The sequence below is a fragment of the Callorhinus ursinus genome, unplaced genomic scaffold, assembly GCF_003265705.2.
Source record: "Callorhinus ursinus isolate GAN/ISIS: 27379988/994484 unplaced genomic scaffold, GSC_fseal_2.0 scaffold23, whole genome shotgun sequence".
In the NCBI taxonomy this organism is placed as follows: Eukaryota; Metazoa; Chordata; class Mammalia; order Carnivora; family Otariidae; genus Callorhinus; species Callorhinus ursinus.
This window is the reverse complement of record NW_027397085.1, coordinates 6,869,196-6,887,883: the sequence shown is the minus strand read 5'-3', so window position 1 is coordinate 6,887,883 and position 18,688 is coordinate 6,869,196.

The following is an 18,688-nucleotide window of genomic DNA, read 5'->3' as shown; positions in this document are numbered from 1 at the left end:
AAGGAAGGAAGGAAGGAAGGAAGGAAGGAAGGAAGGAAGGAAGGAAGAAAAAGGCAAATCTGGGTTTCTGTAGATGTAGAAGAAACCAATGAGCAATTAGGAGGGAAATTATGGTTCAATATAAAAAGACTTGTCTAACTGGCAAAGCTACATAACAATGAGGTCGTCAGCCCAGTTAGGTGCTGAGTCACCTATGCTCAGAAACATCCAGGAATAGAGGTGATAATAATATCTCTTATTTATGTATGCTTGATTTCCAAAGTGTGATACAGGGAGGCTCCCCTTCTTGGTTTTGTATTTGATGACCTTGGTGATTCTTCCCATCTACTCCTGGCAAGGACTTCAGACTGAAAGCAGATCTCTCTCTCTCTCTCTTTTTTAAGATTTTATTTATTTATTTGATGGAAAGAAAGAAAGCTCTCACGAGCAGGGGAGGGGCAGACAGAGGAAAAGGGAAAGGGAGAGGGAGAAGCAGGGCTCCCCACAGAACAGAGAGCCCGATGCGGGGCTCAATCCCAGAACCCTGAGATCATGACCTGAGCTGAAGGCAGACACTTAACGGACTGAGTCACCCAGGTGCCCCTGAAAGTAGATAATCATGATGTGCCCACTGCTAACCACTGTCATTGACATTTGAGTTGATCAAAAAGTCCCAAATGGTTTTTGACAACTGAGTAGCATTTGCTGAACCATTAAAACATATTTGTGCACATGTGATACTCATTCATTCATCTGTTCCTCCAACTACCATTTCCTGAGCATCTATGAAGTGCCAGGCATTCAGGATGCAGAGAGGAGGAAGCCACATGCAGCAGAGGGTGTTTGTGCCCCAATTATAGTCTACCTGTCCTGGAAGTTACCTGCTGACAGGTGCCATCCAGGCCAGTGGCTTCCAGCTTCTCTATGCCTCAGGGTGTTCTCTGCCCATGGCATACTTGGTCCATGCTCAGGAGCATTTCTCTGCCCATGAGGGGAGAAAGTGGGCGAATAGTGCCCCAGCTTCCTTGCTCTTTGGTGGGACAATGTGAGCTATGATCTTTTTAGACTGTCCAAGACTCGCCAACAGAACTGAGCCCAGTTCTTGAACCCACAGCAGGAATGGTGTTAATCCTCCCTCTCTTGTCTCTCTTCCATTCCTGTCTCACTTCCTCACTCGCTCGCTCTGCTTCTTGGGAGCATTTTCTAAATAAACTACTTGTGTCTAAATCCTTAAGTCAGGGTCTGCTTTTTGGGGGAACATGTCCTCAAGGGGCTTCTGACCTCATTGTTAGGGCATATGGATTATTACTGAGGCTACAGATTGACTGGAGTAAACCACACTGAGAAAATGAGAGGCACCTTCCTCAGGAAGGATAAATGCATCATGTGCATCCCTTTCAGGGCCTTTAGGTCAGAACTTAACATGGAGCAAAGACACTCAGGGACAACTGCAAGGCAAAACCAGGCCAGAGCACCCGTGCTGAGATGTGAAGCTCTGGCACATGGAGGTGGAATTTCCAAGTGTTCCACAGCACCATCATCTGGCACCTGTACAAGAGGAAAGGGGAGAGTACGGGAGGAAAAAGAGATCATTATAGAGTGCCCTGTAAAGGCCTCATTTTAGCCCTCGGTTGTCTTTGTCTTCACTGGAGAGCACACATTCTGACTCAGTGGGACATTTTGTCCCTGGACACAAGATCACTCCTGTGGCAGCTTTGGTTGTTGGCTACTGGTTGGGGGAAATTTGACAAATCTGGGACTTCATGACCCCCAAAGAGCAGCATCATGGGAAAGGGGAAATAGCATCTGACAAGCAGTCTGATGTCCTCCTTTTGTACCAATGTCCTTGAAACCTGGATATAAGTGATTAGGATCACAAGCACAACCTTCTCTAAGGCCATCTGGTACCTCCCAGTCAGGCACGGTTTATGCCAAGAGGATCAGTGTGAGCTTTAGGGTCTGTTCCCCATTGAATTTCAGTTAAGTTTAAGCATGTCTAGCAAAGTATTGGAAAAGCTTAAGACTAGTCCATATCATAAGCTGATTTGCACGAGGGCTTTTACTGTTATAGGGAGGGAGCTTTGAGCTCTGCTTTCTGGGGCAAAGGAAGCAGACATGAGATGTCTGTTGCCTGCCAGGCCCCAAGAGATGGGTCCTTCAAGCCCAGTGGAGAGGACGTGAGGAAGAGGCAGAAGGAGCTGTTGGTGTGAAGCACTGTGCGGCTTGTGGAGGCCCAAGCAGGGCAGCTTTGGGCCTGTGTTAGCAGTGGGTCAGAGTTCGGAAAGATGATCCTCTCCATTTCCCTCTGGGCACAGCAGGGCGGTGAGGCCAGAGAAAATGCGGGACCATGAGCTCATCTCATGGGGTCCCCTGCTTGAGGGCCCAGCCGTGGAGGGAGCCACCAGCCATGCTCCTTTGCTCACTGACCATGTTGCAGGAGGCAGACACCCCTCATATGAATGAGGGCTGCAGACCACAGTGAGGGGCCTGGAGAGGAGACCTAAAAGAACTCTGGGAGCTCCTATAAAATACCTGTAGTGATCCCAGAAGTGATTGGCAGACATTTTTTACCGGGACAGAGAAAGAATTTGGTTCTTCTACATAGAGGTAGGAGTGAGATTTGCAGTTTAAAAATTCCAAATCAAAGGTTGGGAAAACTAACCAAAACTTGTATTGGTAGAGGTGAAGAGGCTAACCCAGTCAAGTGCTGCTCAACAGCTCTTGGGAAACCATAGGCAGGTCCACCTGGTCTTCAAGGGTACCAAAAAGTTAGATGTAGCCTCAAGAGTGCATGCCATCTCTGGGCATGGACAATGAACCTAAATGTTTCCAAAGGCCAGTTGTTGAAAATCTGACTTTGAAGGTATCCAACTCAGCTTCAGGGTTATAAGCTATTATTATGAACTTGTTTTAATTTTGCAGCTTTAGGGCGCCTGGGTGGCTCAGTTGGTTAAGCGACTGCCTTCGGCTCAGGTCATGATCCTGGAGTCACTGGATCAAGTCCCACATCGAGCTCCCTGCTCGGCAGGGAGTCTGCTTCTCCCTCTGACCCTCCCCCCTCTCATGTGCTCTCTCTCTCAAATAAATAAATAAAATCTTTTAAAAAAATTTTTGCAGCTTTATCCTTAATGCCTAAGTGCAAAAGCCAAGTTACATTTCTAGGATCTTTATCACTCTGAATTAGGGCTGCCAGATTTAGCTGATAAAATATAGGACATCTAGTTAAATTTGAATTTCAGATAAACAACAAATAATTTTTATTACAAGAAATTAGTGGGCACCTGGGTGGCTCAGATGGTTAAGCGTCTGCCTTCGGCTCAGGTCGTGATCCCAGGGTCCTGGGATCGAGTCCCACATTGGGCTCCCTGCTCCTTGGGAGCCTGCTTCTCCCTCTGCTTCTCTCTGTCTCTCATGAATAAATAAATAAAATCTTAAAAAAAAAGAAATTAGTATGCAATTTGGGGACATATTTATACTAAAAATTATTCATTATTTATATAAAATTCAAACTTAACTGTGCATCCTGTATTTTATCTGGCAGCCCTACTCTGAATAGATCTTTCCCTAGAGAGCAGATCAACAAAACATCTGGAATTAAGGAAAAGTTCTGCGGCCCTTTTTCCTACTGGGTAAAACTTCAATGGATGATTGATTTGTCTTTCTTAAATTATGTTCTCCATTTATGTTCCAAAAGCATTGCCATGGCATAAAACAAAAGACACACACAATGAGACCATTAAAATAGAAACAGAAAATCAAAAGAAAGAGAAAAAGATGGGTAAGTTTGAATTCTAAAATCCCTACACTGATTTGGTTGTGGTCGGTTTCTTTACATTTGCTTCTGAACTCCTTGGCAGGCCAAAGCCAAGAGAAAACATTTTCTACTACAAGGACACAGACAATTCAAGCTTTTTTCTGGCCCTGACTCTTGGAGGACTTTATTGTGTGGCTCATGATATATGGAACAGGATGCTAGCTGGTGTGGTCTGAAGCGATGGTGAGATAGGGAGCTCAGACACCCGGAATACCTCACATCATTTCAGCCCTCACCTTGTGTACTCATCTGTAGCGAGACACCCCCCCCCCCATCGAATACATTACAAACATAAGATATTGTTACGGGAGCTAGGACTAAGGATATCAACGATGGCAATAATAATAATGTGTTCTGGGGCACCTGGGTGGCTCAGTCAGTTAAGCGTCTAACTCTTGGTTTTGGCTCAGGTCATGATCTCAGGGTCATGGGATTGAGCCCCAAGTTGGGCTCCATGCCCTGCATGGAGTCTGCTTGGGATTCTTTCCCCCTCCCTTTCCTTCTCCCTCTGCTCCTCTCCCTGCTTTCGCTCTCTCTCTCTCAAAAACAAATAAAATCTTTAAATAATCATGTGTTCTGCAAGGGTTTTATAGAAGACACATAAACATTCTTCAGGCGACTATTGTAACACTAACCCTTGATTTTAATAGACTGGGACACAGCGTTCAAATGTAATTCAGCAGAGGCCTTTCTTGCGAGGCAGGTCATAAAACCAAATTTATCCTGGCTGACCACTTGCCTCTTGAACTTCATAAATGGGATGAAACTCGGGGCAGTCTGTGGGCTCTGTGGCTTCACAGAGGACCTGTATACCAACCCATCTTTCCTTTACTCTTGCTAATAATCTCCCCAGCCTGGAACCTGAGAAGTTGTCTGGACTGAAAAGTAAGTGGGAGTGCCCATCTAAACCCAAGGCAGGGCTGTGGGCAGTATTTTTCTCAAGGAATTGGCCCCGCTTGGCCGCAGTGCTAAGAGAAGGAAAGATATGTGTCTCTGGATACCACTGGATTTGTAGACAGGCTATGGAATGCAAATGCTTAGTCACTGAGGAATGGTTGCCAGGAGCCAATGGAATATCAGTATGGCTACCACTGACTGGGTTCCTTCTGTACCAGCCACGTGTGTGTGTTGCCTTCTTCTCTTTCAAAGCGGGAGGGCTGGAGGGCTCCCATCTTGGTCACAGAATTCCTAGAGAAAACAGCCTTCCTCTTAGAAATAATGTAACAACAACAACAATCATTAGATGCTGTGCCGATTTATATGCCTGACCTCCTTAAATCCCTAAAAGAAGGTCCTACCTAGTATTACTCTCACTTTACTATGAGAAAATAGGTTTGAAAATGATCCTTCCTACCAGGTGAACAGGAGAGAAAAAGACCTCTGAGACTCGGGAAAGAAGACTGTTCAATTTTCTGTATTTGCAAGGCTGGTTGACTTTAACTGGGAGAGGTGCAAGACCTGAGGGCCACGTATTCACGAATTTAAATCACGATTTAGTCCTTACTACGAGAATAGCATCAAACGCATCTCAGGGGGAACACATAGATGGGCACTGTCCACACAGGCTCACAGTCTAGTCTGGTTTACACATTAACTGAGGTAGACGGTACCGTTGGAACAGTAGCTCTAGAACCTCTGGTCCCCCAACATCCATTCTGATCCACAGTCTTTCATCTGAATATCAAAGGCAGTCCGAGGTGCCTGATAAGGGGACCTTGTTTTGCCCCTGACTAATTCCCCCAAGACAGGGAGGGTTTAGAGGCCAAGTTTCACTTTCTGGGCCTCAGTTTGGTCCAGCTGACAGGCCCTTTCCCTGGTCCCTTTGAATGAGGTCCCTCCTTTATCTAGGTATCTGCAGGCCTTTCCAACTAGAGGGGTTCAGAGTGACTTCATCCTATTGGAGACTCCTTTTTTTTTTTGTCAAAAATCATTACCATCACCCCTCAGGCAGAGAACGGAGGATTGAGGTGGACGTTGTAACTCGTTCTAAAAATGGACTGCTCTGGTCAGTGAGGGTGAGACTGGCTGGCCACAAAGGTGGGGGTGGGTGGTGCTTCTCTCCTTAGGAGGGGTGTTCCTGAGTTAGACATCAGAGCCAGGGACAGCCACTAAGAGCCACGGCCCTGAAGGAAAAACAAGCCAGCGCTCCATGGGTCCATGGGACCCCAGAGCCCCATTGCTGGGTTTCAGGGCAGCCTGAGATTTTTCTCAGCAGGTGCCTCTCCAGTTCCCTCCTGTTTTCCAAGCCAGTAGCCTGCCCTGTGAAGAGTTCCTCCTTTGCTTTGTGTACTTCTTGCATTTTTAAACAGCAGTTTCTCAGAACAGATGCTCTCTTCTCTCCTTCCTGGTGGCCTTTCTGCACAAACAGCAGATTGCCTGCTTCTGTCATCTTAATCGAGGAAAGGAGAGAAACATGTTAATCATGCTATTTTTCTCTTCCTTCTGCCCACAATTAGTTATGTGAGCCAAGGGCCCCTTCTCCTCCTTAGCCTCTCCCTGAGCTAGCACCCCAAGCAGGTGATTTTCCTGGGCATGGCTCACCAAACCTGCTTCCCTTTGACCGGAGGCTTTCTTTTAAAACAGACACCTTCGTTTCTTTTTCAGATTCTGCTTCCTTTGACCTCCTCCGGAGTCAGGTTGCCACGTAGTCCCTGGTTCTATCTTGATTTTTGCTCTCCCTATATGTTAAAGACCCAAGGCCAGGTTGAAATCTATGGAGACCATCCCATAGATGCACCACACCACTCCAGGGGGGCATCATTCACACACGCTGTGTATCTGTATGATGGTCATGCACCAGGATGCACAGATGCTGTATAAAACAAACACAGTACTAAGCCATAAAACAAACGTAATGAAGTACAATGCAGTTGTAGGGGGTTTTTTCATGATAACACTCTAATGCTTGTTTTGAAATATCACATGTAGATTCCCCTCTAGCACTCTTTGTTTGGTGCCATAAACTCATGAGTAGCCCACCCACTGAGTAATTCAGCACTGAGCAAAACCACCGGAAGGCTCCTTGCACCTCCCTGCTTTCGCAGGTGCCCCCATGTACCAGAGAACTGGAATGGGCATATTTAATCATGAGAAAGAAAAGAGTTAGACAAGCATTAAGATTCGCCTTCTGGAAGAGTAAATCACCATCGAACAGTATGTGAAAGAATCAAGGCAGGCTAGATTCTAACGCCATCCATCAGCCTTGCAGAGCTGTTCAACAGTATCTTACATAGTGATAATAGAGATTGGCTGTCTTTAATAGGTTCTCAATTTACATAATTTGCTCCAGGCTTCGTTTTGGGGCTGAGAAACAGTGGCCTTGCAGGGCTCCTCACCTTTCCCGGCAAGGTCGAAAGGTGGACTACTGGAGGGTCCTGGTCAGAGTGCAGGTGTGTCATTTGGCGCCTAACCAGGAAACAGACTGCAAAAGGACTTAAAACAGAGAGGATTTAACACAGGAAATAAGTAATCCAGGTTTCTTGCTTGGGGTCCCCAGGAGACTCAGAGAAGGATTCAAATGCATGCAGTTTCACTGGGAGGTGATTCCAGGACATAGGAATAGAGAAGGACACCTGGTTGCTCAACACAGCCATTATTAAAAATGAAATCACATGAACTTATCATTAAATATATTTTATTAAAAATAAGTAATAAATATTCAAAACATAACACTATGTAATCATCTTATTATTATCCGTGTTGTTTGGGTGATTTATGTCTATTGTACAGTATAGTAGAGGCACTATATAATGATGTATTACGATGCTGCTCTTACCAGCTCCGTGTTCAGTGATGTTACACTGGTAGCTTCAAATCAGTTATAGTGGGATTATTTACACCCTGGAAATAAAAAAAAAAATGTTATTAACTCAGGGCATGATTGATTATTTTATTGTTTGTGAGGACTTAAACGAGAAAGAAAATGTTGAGAGTGTAGATTACACTTAGAAGTTGTCATTCCAAAGACATTACTCTGTGAATAGCACACGCACAGAGATCGAGGAAATATTCTTCCAGTTTTCCAGAACTACAGTCTGATTCCGCAAAGAAATTGCTGACATCACTAATGAATAGGTGAAGTTGTGGCATGCATCATGCCAAAGCTGAAAGAGGGTTCGGTGTCATGGATACAGCTTGTGCGAAGATGAGAAGTAGTTTAACACTAGATTACATATCAGAGTAACGAAAGTAAATGTATGGGGAAAGAGTTAGAAGGCTGGGAGGCAGCTCCATTTGTTAAATCATGGTTCACTACAAGCGTAGCTGTGTTGCAGATACAAAAGTTCAGCAAAAATCAGTTGAATCATTCTGTAAGAATCAATTGGCTACATGGAATTTACAGTAAAGAGTAATGTATATTTTATTATTATTTGTAACTTGTACACTGCACATCCTTTATATCTGTAAAATTCATACTAAACTTACATATATAGAGAGAGTGATATTTTCTTTTTCCCTGGAAAGCTCATTGTTCAACCTTTGCCAGCAGACCACTGGTGAGGAACATTCCTTTAAAGGTGATTCTGCTGCACACGTTTTACCATAATAAGACCCTGAACATCTCATTTGATCTAGATACATGTAAATGTAGGAAAGAATTTTCTCTTATCCAAAGAATCACACTCTGGTGTTTCAATTTCATCCACCAAATATGTATTGAACATCTATTGTATACTAGAACAGTTTCATTAAATCTTAGGAGCTTAAGAAATCTTTGAGACATTTGAATTTAACCTCATTTTAAAAATTATTTTTCATTTATCATTGAAGTATAGTAGACATGCAGTGTTATATTACATACAACATAGTGATTTGACAATTCTGTACATTAGGCAGTGCTTACTACTGTAAGTGTAGTCACCATCTGCCACCATACAACACTATTACAATATCATTGACTCTGTTCCCTATGTTGTACTTTTCATCTCTTTGACGTATTTATTTTATAACTGGAAATTTGTACCTCTTAATCCCCTTCACCTATTTCAGCCATCCTTCAACCCACCTCCCCTCTGGCAACAAGTTTATTCTCTGAACTTAAGAGTCTGTTTGTTTGTTTGTTGGATTCTACATATAAGTAAAATCATATGGTATTTGTCTTTCTCTGTCTGACTTATTTCACTTAGCACAATACCTCTAGTCTATCCACATTGTCACAAATGGCAAGATTTCATTCTTTTTTATGGCTAAGTAATATTCCTGTGTGTGTGTGTGTGTGTGTGTGTGTGTGTGTGTGTGTGTGTGTGTGTGTGTGTATAACACCTCTTCTTTATCCATTCATCTATAGATGAACACTTGGGCTGCTTCCATATCTTGGCTTTTGTAAATGGTGCTGCAATAAACATAGGAGTGCGTATATCTCTTCCAATTAATGTTTTCACTTTCTTTGGTTAAATACCTAATAATAGAATTACTGTATCATATGGCAGTTCTATTTTTAATTTTTTGAGGAACTTCCATACTGTTTTCCACAGTGGCTGTACCAATTTACATTCCCACCAACAGTGCACGAGAGTTCCTTTTTCTCCACATCCTCGCCGATGCTTGTTATTCTTGGCTTTTTTAGTAGCCATTCTGACAGGTGTGAGGTGATATCTCACTGTGGTTTTGATTTACATTTCCCTGACAATTAGTGATGTCGAGCATCTTTTCATGTGTCTGTTGGCCATCTGTAAGTCATCTTTGGGAAAATGTCTATTCAGGTCCTCTGCCCATTTTTTAATTGGGTTGTTTGGGGTTTGATTTTTGTTACATTTATTTCTTTGTTTGTTTGTTTTTCTGCAGACTTTTTTTTAAAATATAGGTGATACACAATATTACATTAGTTTCAGGTGTATAACTTAGTGATCTCACAGGTTTATACATTATGCCATATTCACAAGTGTAACTACCATCTGTCCCTCACATTGCTATTATAATATCACTTATGCTGTGCCTTTTATTCCTGTGACTTATTCATCCCATGACTGGAAGCCTGTATCTCCCTCTCCCCTTCACCCATGTTGCCCAACTCCCCATTCCCTCCCCTCTGACAACCATCAATTTGTTCTCTGTTTTTAAGTCTGATTCTGCTCTTTGTTTGTTTATTCATTTTTTTAGATTCTGCTTACTAGTGGAATTACATGGTATTTGTCTTTCTCAATTTGATTTACTTCACTTAGCATAATACCCTCTAGGTCCCTCTATGTTATCTAAATAGCATGATCACATCCTTTTTTATGGCTGCATAATATTCCATTGCATGTATATACCATATTTTCCTTATCTATTCATTGGACTGTGAGGTTGTCTTGTTTTTTTGTTTTTGGGTTTTGAGTTGCATAAGTTCTTTTCATATCTTGGATACTAACCCCTCATCAGATATATAATTTACAAATGTTTTCTCCCATTCAGTAATCAAAACCCACCCTTCTCCAGGTTGATTCCGCTTCTCAAAGCTCTGCTCTACTAAAGCAAACTCTTTTGATAACATATCGGTCTTTGCATAAACATTCAGAACAATAAGATCACTGTTTAAGCCCATTTTTACGGCACTTTTCTGATAGATAAGCCTTGGCTCTTTATCTTAATTTCTAGTTCTTGTTCTACATCAGGCCCTGGTCCTTCTTTACCCAGGCTTCTATGGAAGCAGCTGCTTCGGTCTCAGTGCTTCCCGTTTTCCCTACTGCCCTGACACCTATATCCGACCTGTCCCCTGCCAACTATCCAAACACTAAGTTCTCCTGCTATAAATAACATCAGGGTTTTTTTTGCTTTTTTTGAGTTCAAGATCTCTCAACACGCCCAGCATGTTCATGCTTTCAAGAGTTTTCCAAATTATATACTTAATCTAAAAAACAATACTAGGAGCCTTCTATGTGCCAGTCTTAGTGCGTATATCTCTTCCAATTAATGTTTTCACTTTCTTTGGTTAAATACCTAATAGTAGAATTACTGTATCATATGGCAGTTCTATTTTTAGTTTTTTGAGGAACTTCCATACTGTTTTCTAATTCTAATTAACACCTTTCCTGCCTTCAAAGAATAAACTCACAGCTACCATTGTAGGTGAAATTCCCATTTAGCAAATACTAACAATAGAATCTGATATGTAAAATAATAGATTTGCAAAACACAGAAGTAGAGCAAAGTGAGAAATTATTAACTCTCTCTAGGAGTAGTTCATAAAAGCCTTCACAGAGGATGTAATGCCAGGAAAAGGCATTGAAGGATGAAGAGGAGTTCACAAAATAAACATGGAGGAAAAGCAATCCAGGCAGAAGGAACAGCCACTAAAAAGGCAGAGTGGCAAAAACAGAAAGATATGAGGCAATTCATGGCAGTTCTGCAGAGCTGGGCAGGAGGCAGGCTGGAGAATGGCAGCAGTTGGCCCTAGAAAGGTGTGGTTATGTGCCAGACAAAAGGCTTGTGGGACAACTAAGGAGTGTGCACTTTGCTTTAAACAGAGGAGGGATGGTTTGTGCTTAGCTAGATGATTCAGGGACCAGTTTAGGAAGTGGATTTGAGGGGCCCCCAAAGACTAGAGGCAAGGAGACTCTTAAGGCAGTCCACGTAACAGACAATGAAGGCCTGGCCTAAGGCAAGGGGTAATAGTGATGGAGCAAAGTGACCTTCTTCACCTGGTGACCCACCACCTCCCATCACCACTGATGGAATTAACCACTGCCTCTTCTGATATCTAAGACTTTGTACAAACCTCTACCATAGCCCTCCTCTCATGCAATGAATTCTCTTTAACATATCAGTCCTCCATCCACCTCCACACTATAGCTCTGGAAAGGCAGTGGCCAGGATACCCGGTATCTCCAGCATTCGGTACCCTCTCTCTTCCTACAGTGCTTCTCAAACTTCCATTAAGACACAAATTCTGGTTTAATAGGTCTTGGGTGGAAAGGAGAATCTGCATTTCTAGCAAGCTCCAAGGGTTCATGCCATAGACTACACACTGAGTGGCAAGGACTTAGCACATAGACTTATTGACTGGACAAGAACTACTTCTGGAACCTAGCTTTACAGAGTACACTCCTCCTCTGCTTCCTGGTCCTCCAAAAAGGATTTCCCGTCACGTGGCATTGTGTCCACAGTCGGGGGGAGAAAAATTCCGGTAGGAATTCTTGACTTGTCAAACCCTTGTCTTCAATGGAAATGCACACCACTGTTGAGTCAGAATGGTGAGCAAGTCCACATTCTTTGCATGGACACTGAGTAACAGGGGGAAAAAAAACAATCAGTCCTCAATACATTAATGAATGTCCTTGGTAGGCCTAGGGCCCTTGAATAATTGATGAACGGGACTGTTCAGTATTTGCTGCAGTTCTGGCCAACAACGGCTCATTATGGGGGATGATTCACTCTGTTCTATAGAACAAATTGTTCCAAGGTCTAACTCCACTTCCCTTGCCACTTTTTTTAAATAAAAAGCATGCACCTGTGGAATTCATATGCCTGGAGTTTTTTCCAGAATAGAAGTGAGATAATTAATTCATGTTCCATGGCCCATAATAGAGCAACCTCAGAGGAGCCTGTCAGGGGTCTTAGCATTAGGAAGGACTTCTTTCCTCAGAGTGGAGGAAAGATCTAGATATGTCAAGTCTTTGTTCACTGCAAAGATTTCAAGAGCAGGATGAATTGCGATGATACCATCTTCCCCAGTAAGGCTTGTTATTTCCTAGGTTTGGCAAAGGGGCGATTGGTATTCAAATTGTATGCCTGTATTTTAGACTGTGCATCTGGGAGCTAATTTAGTGTGTCCAGTTTCTATTAGCCATGTGTTTCTAAGTGCTTAGGGTTACCTTGTGAACTGGGTGCAAAAGACAGTTTAATTTTGATCTCAAAGTCTGATGGTTTAACAAGCACCTGTCAAAATGCTGTGGCTTGTCTGTACCCCTTCTCTATCCCCCAAGTTTGGAAATTTCTCATTTTTCCAATTTGTCATTGTGATGAAAGATGCCTGTTTGTTTTGTAAAGTGAAGTAAAACCAGCCGTTTTGTTGGACACACTTCTGTAGTGTCTGCCATGTGTGCACATTCAGCCTGATGAAACCCCAGGTGAGAGAAGAAGGTAATGGCCTGGACACAGGGGTCTCTTCATACAACCAGAGAGACTTCAAAATTTAGAGAGTTGGGTAGTCCAACAACAGCCTGATGGTGCTGAACCCAAGCATGAACCCTGGAAAATATCATCCACTCCTTTCTGGTCCATTTTGCAGATGCTAATATGACTTGGCCCAGTCCCCAGATTATACAATTTATACAATCTAGATTGTTGTATTCAAAAGCCAGGCCTACCTGTGGCTCTCTTCTCACTATCTCAAGCAAGGTCTTGGACTGACCCGGGCTCTGGACCTATTACACAAGGAACTAAATTTCCCTGCCAGATTGGAACCAACCAACCCCGGAGGAATCCCAGGGACCCAGAATGACCGGCTCTGGTGGAAGTAGCCCACCATGAGAGAAAGCAGCCTCCGTTATCCTCACTTTGATTCTGACCACATTCTTAGGACCTAATGACTCAGTGATCCTTTGTGAGTAGGAGATCTTTGCTTTAGGATCTTTGTTCCACTACTTCCAGGGAGATTTTCAATAGTTGGCTAAGCAGAGGAGGTAAAAATGTGGAAAGGCAAAGATCTTTCATCTCTACTCCCTTGTTCTCGAGCTGCTGTGGCATCTACTGCCTGGTGTTCAAATCTGTTTGCCTGGCTGGCAAACTCTCTTATTGCCCTTTGGGGTACTCATTTGGAAGGAATAGTATCTGGACAGCTTCCCTTTGTCTTCTGGTTGATTCTAGAGCAACTGAGGACATCAGTCCAGATTCTCACATCCATCAGCTCTTCCTTTGTTCCCAACTCCAGTGTTGTTTTCAAGCCCAGGTTCCCCTTAATGCCCAGATGGGCCAGAGTATCACAGAGATGGCATGGACAAGAAAGAGATGACAGCATGTCCTGGGTAAGGATGTCATGCCAGGCAGCCAAGACTGCTGTAGAGGAGGAGGACCTCTTCTTTGGCCAAACACGGGGAGGATACTTCACCAAGATGGCTGCCAAAGGAGTTCCCATGTTTCCCTGGAGTCAGTCTGCTGTAGCATCTGTGCCACACGTGGTCACTGGCAGGGAACAGCCATGGGAGGCATGCCCTCAGTGCAGATGCTCAGGCTAGTCCTGGTTGGAAGGGGAGGGCTGTGTGCTGGGTCTATAGCATTTCAATTTAACCCAAAAGTTTAGCTCTGCTTATAATAAAAACCCAGTCAATACAAGTGCTCAGAAATTCTTTCCTGAAATCCATTCCCAATTTTCACCTAACCCCAACTGACACATTTAAATAAATGCTGATCAGAATTTAGGGGGGTGAGTTCTCAATGGAAACAGATGATGTAAAATGCCCACGGTTCAAGATTCCATTATTTCCCTTCTTTGTAAAAACTAAGTAGCAGTTCTGGAGCTGTTGGAAATGGCTCTTTTGGAAAACCTTGCATAAATGGCTTAAAAACACCATGAAATGGTCAAATCTTAAACCGATTCTTAGTGACCGTGTACAGCAACATGGCCATCAGACTCCTTAGTTTACCTGGAGAGCTCCTACTTTCAGCCTCTAGAGCCTCTGCTTGGACATTACAGACCTTCCTCTCTAGCCTCTGGCTTCTAATGTCTTTATGATGAGTCTGGGGTGTTGCCATGGAAAACATTCCCAGCTGGTGCACCAAATTCAGGCTGTTTTTAGCTCTGAGTCTGGCTGGTGTATACTATCTTGTGGCCAGGCTTTGCTGTAACCATATTCAGAGATTCACAACACAGACACAGACACACACACACACCATGAAGACAAATCAAATGGGGAACAGCTTCTGATGATATTCCATGATTTTTCCCCTACTCAATTCCTATTTTGGTAAAATATGAGATCTGAAATTTAGATATAATATGAATCAAAGAATCTCCTGCTTTCTCTTATGTCCTGTGTGTGGTATGGGTGACATTACACACTGAGCAACTAGAGGAAATAAATAAGAAAGAGGAGTTTCAAAGGAGGAGAACTAGGGTTTAGAGTGTAGATTCTATTCCAGCCATGGATCAAAGATCCATACAAGAACACGGATAATGTATTTATAGGAAAACACAATGATTTTTAAATAGTGTCTTCTGCAATAACATGGATGAATATTTCAAGAATATCAAGTGTACAAAAGAAGCCACAAACAAAAGAACATTCTCTGTAGTACCATTTAGTTGGAGCTCAAAACTAATTTATGGCAATAAAAGTCAGAATTGTGGTCTAAAGTAGGTTGAAGGGTAGATTACCTGAAAGGGACCATGAGGGAATCTTCTGGAGTGATGGACTGTTCTGTATCTTGATTTAGGTGGTGGTTGTACGTCAGCCGTGGGCTGAGTCTGGCTCTCATGCTCCTGAGAACCAGTACCTAAATAATCAGGATAATGTTGCGAGCCAGTTGTTAAACCATTGCTAGCTTGAAATTGGCCATGGCAGGAGTATTTAAACCATGAAAATCAATAACAGTTACAAGTCAGGCTTTTTTTTTTTTTTTTTTTTTTTTTGTCCAGAGAGCCAGCTTACCTGTACATCCCTGGATACATTTATCAAATTCCATCACAGCATACACCTAAGATTCATGAAGTTTCCTGTATATAAATTATGCTACAGTAAAGCACTAGCAGAAAAAAAAAAGGACAGAAAAGCTAAAACAGTGTCTTCCATCAGTGATCTCCTCCCGTTTTTCATTCATAACTTTCATACCCTCAAGTGACTTTTTAAGCCCTCATGGAGTTCTGCTTTCTAAAATTGAGGATCACAGTGACTAATAGCAAATGCCTGGTTTGGCACTGGGTACTCTTGAAGCTGTTGAGCTTATTTAATTCACATGTAACTACTTGTAACACAATATTTATCCTCATTGTTACCCCCACTCTGAAAAGATATGCATAACATATAGGTGCACCCCACTTTTTAAAAAAGTTTAATATGTAAAAATCTTAACGTGCCAAACAGCAAATATTATATCACTGGATATTAACTTAGTTCACAAAGTATTCTTTTTAATTAGGTAAATCCCCCATAGCTTTTATGTTTTATTTTCATTATCTTATGTGGGTTTTTTAAGCCATAAAAAGGCATTTGGCTGCTGTCAAATTCAAACAATACAAAAAGGCAAAAGAAGATGCCTCTCCCTCAGTCTCTATTCCAAGTACCACTCTTTAAAGGTAGCCATGGTTAAACATTAGGGTTTTCCTGTCCAATCTTTCTCTATGCCTATAGTGTATATACAAATCAAAATATATAAATATATGCACACACTTTTTAAACAAAAATGGGATTGTGCATAATGTCACATAACTTGGTTTGTTTATTTAATATTCTGTGGTCGCCTTTCCTTTTCAGTGTAGACTAGCTCCACCTCCTGCTTTTAAAAGCCTCATAAGACATGTATCACTATTTATTTAATCAATCTCTTTTGCTAAACATTTAGGCTTTTTCCAAACTGTCATCATTACAAGATGCTACAGTGAACACCCTTGTATTATGTTGAGTCATTTGAAATTACTGTTTTTGGATATGAGAATGGTTAACCGCAGTAATTTCATATGATTCATGCTATACATTTGTATTTCTGTAGGATACATTTCCTGAAGTAGGATTGGTGAGTCAAAGCATAAGTGCATTTTTAAATTTTGTATCCACTATTACCCTGCCCACCTAAAAGGTTATGCCAGTTTACACTATGCTCATTTCCCTTTGCCCTTGACCATAATAAAAGCTTTAAATCTTTTTAGTTTTTGCTAGAAAAATTACACCTTGGTGTTTTGATTTGCTTTTCTTTTATGATTATTGAGAAGGCTGAACTTCCTTTTGTATGCATATTGCTCCCATGGCATTTAAAATATCATTTGATTCTCCTGCAACTTTCCAGACACACCTCCATTTTAAAAAAGAGAATCAAACCCGTTTTTGAAAGAATTAAAGAGTGTATGCCTATCATTAAAATAATCTTTTAAGAAGCTGGAATGGATTGTTTGTCTGCCTTCAAATTCTCATTTGTTTCTCTTATGGACACACAGACATGTGTTGTTTTTACCCCAGAGTGCACTCCTTTGACCTCAGTCTTCTGTTTTCTGAATTTGAATCACTTGGAAAATCTGCCGGGCTTTGGCTCTGAGGAGAAAGGACGCTAGGCTCTCAGCAAGGCTGGTCGGCTTCGCGACCATGTCGCCTGCCTGCCAGCAGGGGGCCTCTGCAGCTCGGCCGCCTAGCCTCCGGGACCCAGCTCCATTTTCTCCTAAACCGGCTTCATCTCTTGCCCCAACACTGAGGCAATTGCTGGCTTCTGCTTAGGCAGACTCATTTACTGAATTAAAGTCGTTTGGCTTCCACCATAGCAATTAGTATGCAAATTACCGGTATATTACCTGCCGAGTCATAAATTACATTGACAAACTTAATATTCACAGATTTAACATTCCAGTGTGGGTAATTTTTCTATTTTTCAGTAGTTGTAGACCAGGGCGATTCATCGCCTTATTGAACTGTTACACATTAAATCAACAGTTGAAAAATTAAGCATTTTTCAAAGCATTTTGTTATGCATTTATTTCTTTCAGCAAGCAGTAAAGTGGAACATTAAATATGCAATGTGTCTAAGTGTACTAAATGGCTGGTGAATACATTTAAGCCTAAAACAGTTTTTTTGTAACTTTGAAAAAGAGACACGACAAAGGAAAATCTATACCATAATACAACCTATTGAATCTTCTATCATTAGAACCAAATATTTCCTTGTCCAGGTTCCCATAAATGTAAAGAATCATTAATCCCCAATATGTGGTTTCAAGCTAAGGCTGCTTGAAAATGAGTGCTTAATATGATTTAAGTTTCATAAATTTTCACCAAGGTGTCTAGCCATCACACAACGTTTGAGCATTGGTCATTAACTCTAAATTGATTATACCCACTTTTTTTGTTTTGAGCAAGTAAGTAATTGAGCCTTAAAATTGGGAAAGAGGTGGAGTGAGTCCTAGTGGTGTTGGACATGTAGCCCAGGGGTAATAGCACCTGGCTCCTGGGGTCCCAAACAGACCTGGTTTGGCCCCTGGCTGTTGACAAAATCCAAAGGCAGAAACAAACGGTGGTGAAACAAGAAAGAATGAATTTAGTGAGACTACCCCCAGAAAGACGAGGACTAGTGCCTGAAAGGCTGTCTCCAAAGTGCTGAAAATACTTCCCGGTTTATATAAGGGGTAAACGTAGGACAGAGGCCAGTGGGTACGTGCAGGTGGGAGCAAAAGTCAGGCCGATCCTTGTCTTGGGGTCAATCCGGGGCAGGGTCTTGCTGGCTCGGGGCTGTCCTTATTCCTTGAGGGGGAGTTTCAGTTCCTAGCTCAGGAGACTTTGCCCTTAGGACCTTTTGCCTGAGTTAAGAGATAAGCTGGAAAGAACTTAATCAATTAGAAAATACAGACTGAGGTCAAAATGGAGGTAGTTGAAGTCCTCTTTCAGACCGGTCAAGTCCAAGCACACTGACCCAGCCCTTTCTTCAGTTACCCGAGAAGCCAATGGAGCCAGTGTTCTGTGACAGGTCAGTGGGATGAATCTTATCCCCGGGGAGACTTAAGGATTATTAGGGTCAAAGTCCCTTAGCTCTGTTCCAGCTGATGGAAGAGCACCAGGAGCACTAATCATTCAAGAGTCATGGGGACCCTTCTAGCACCAAATTCCTCCCCCCAGTTCCTCTCTGCACACTCCAACAAAATAAAACCACTTTTGCCTTAAGATTCTAACCTTGCTACTGATGAAGGGTAGTTGGAAGGCAGGCAGGCAGGTAGGGACAAGCCCCCGCCCCCCCAAGAGGTAACCACCCTTAAAAGGATTTTACACCACGCTGGAAAGAGCC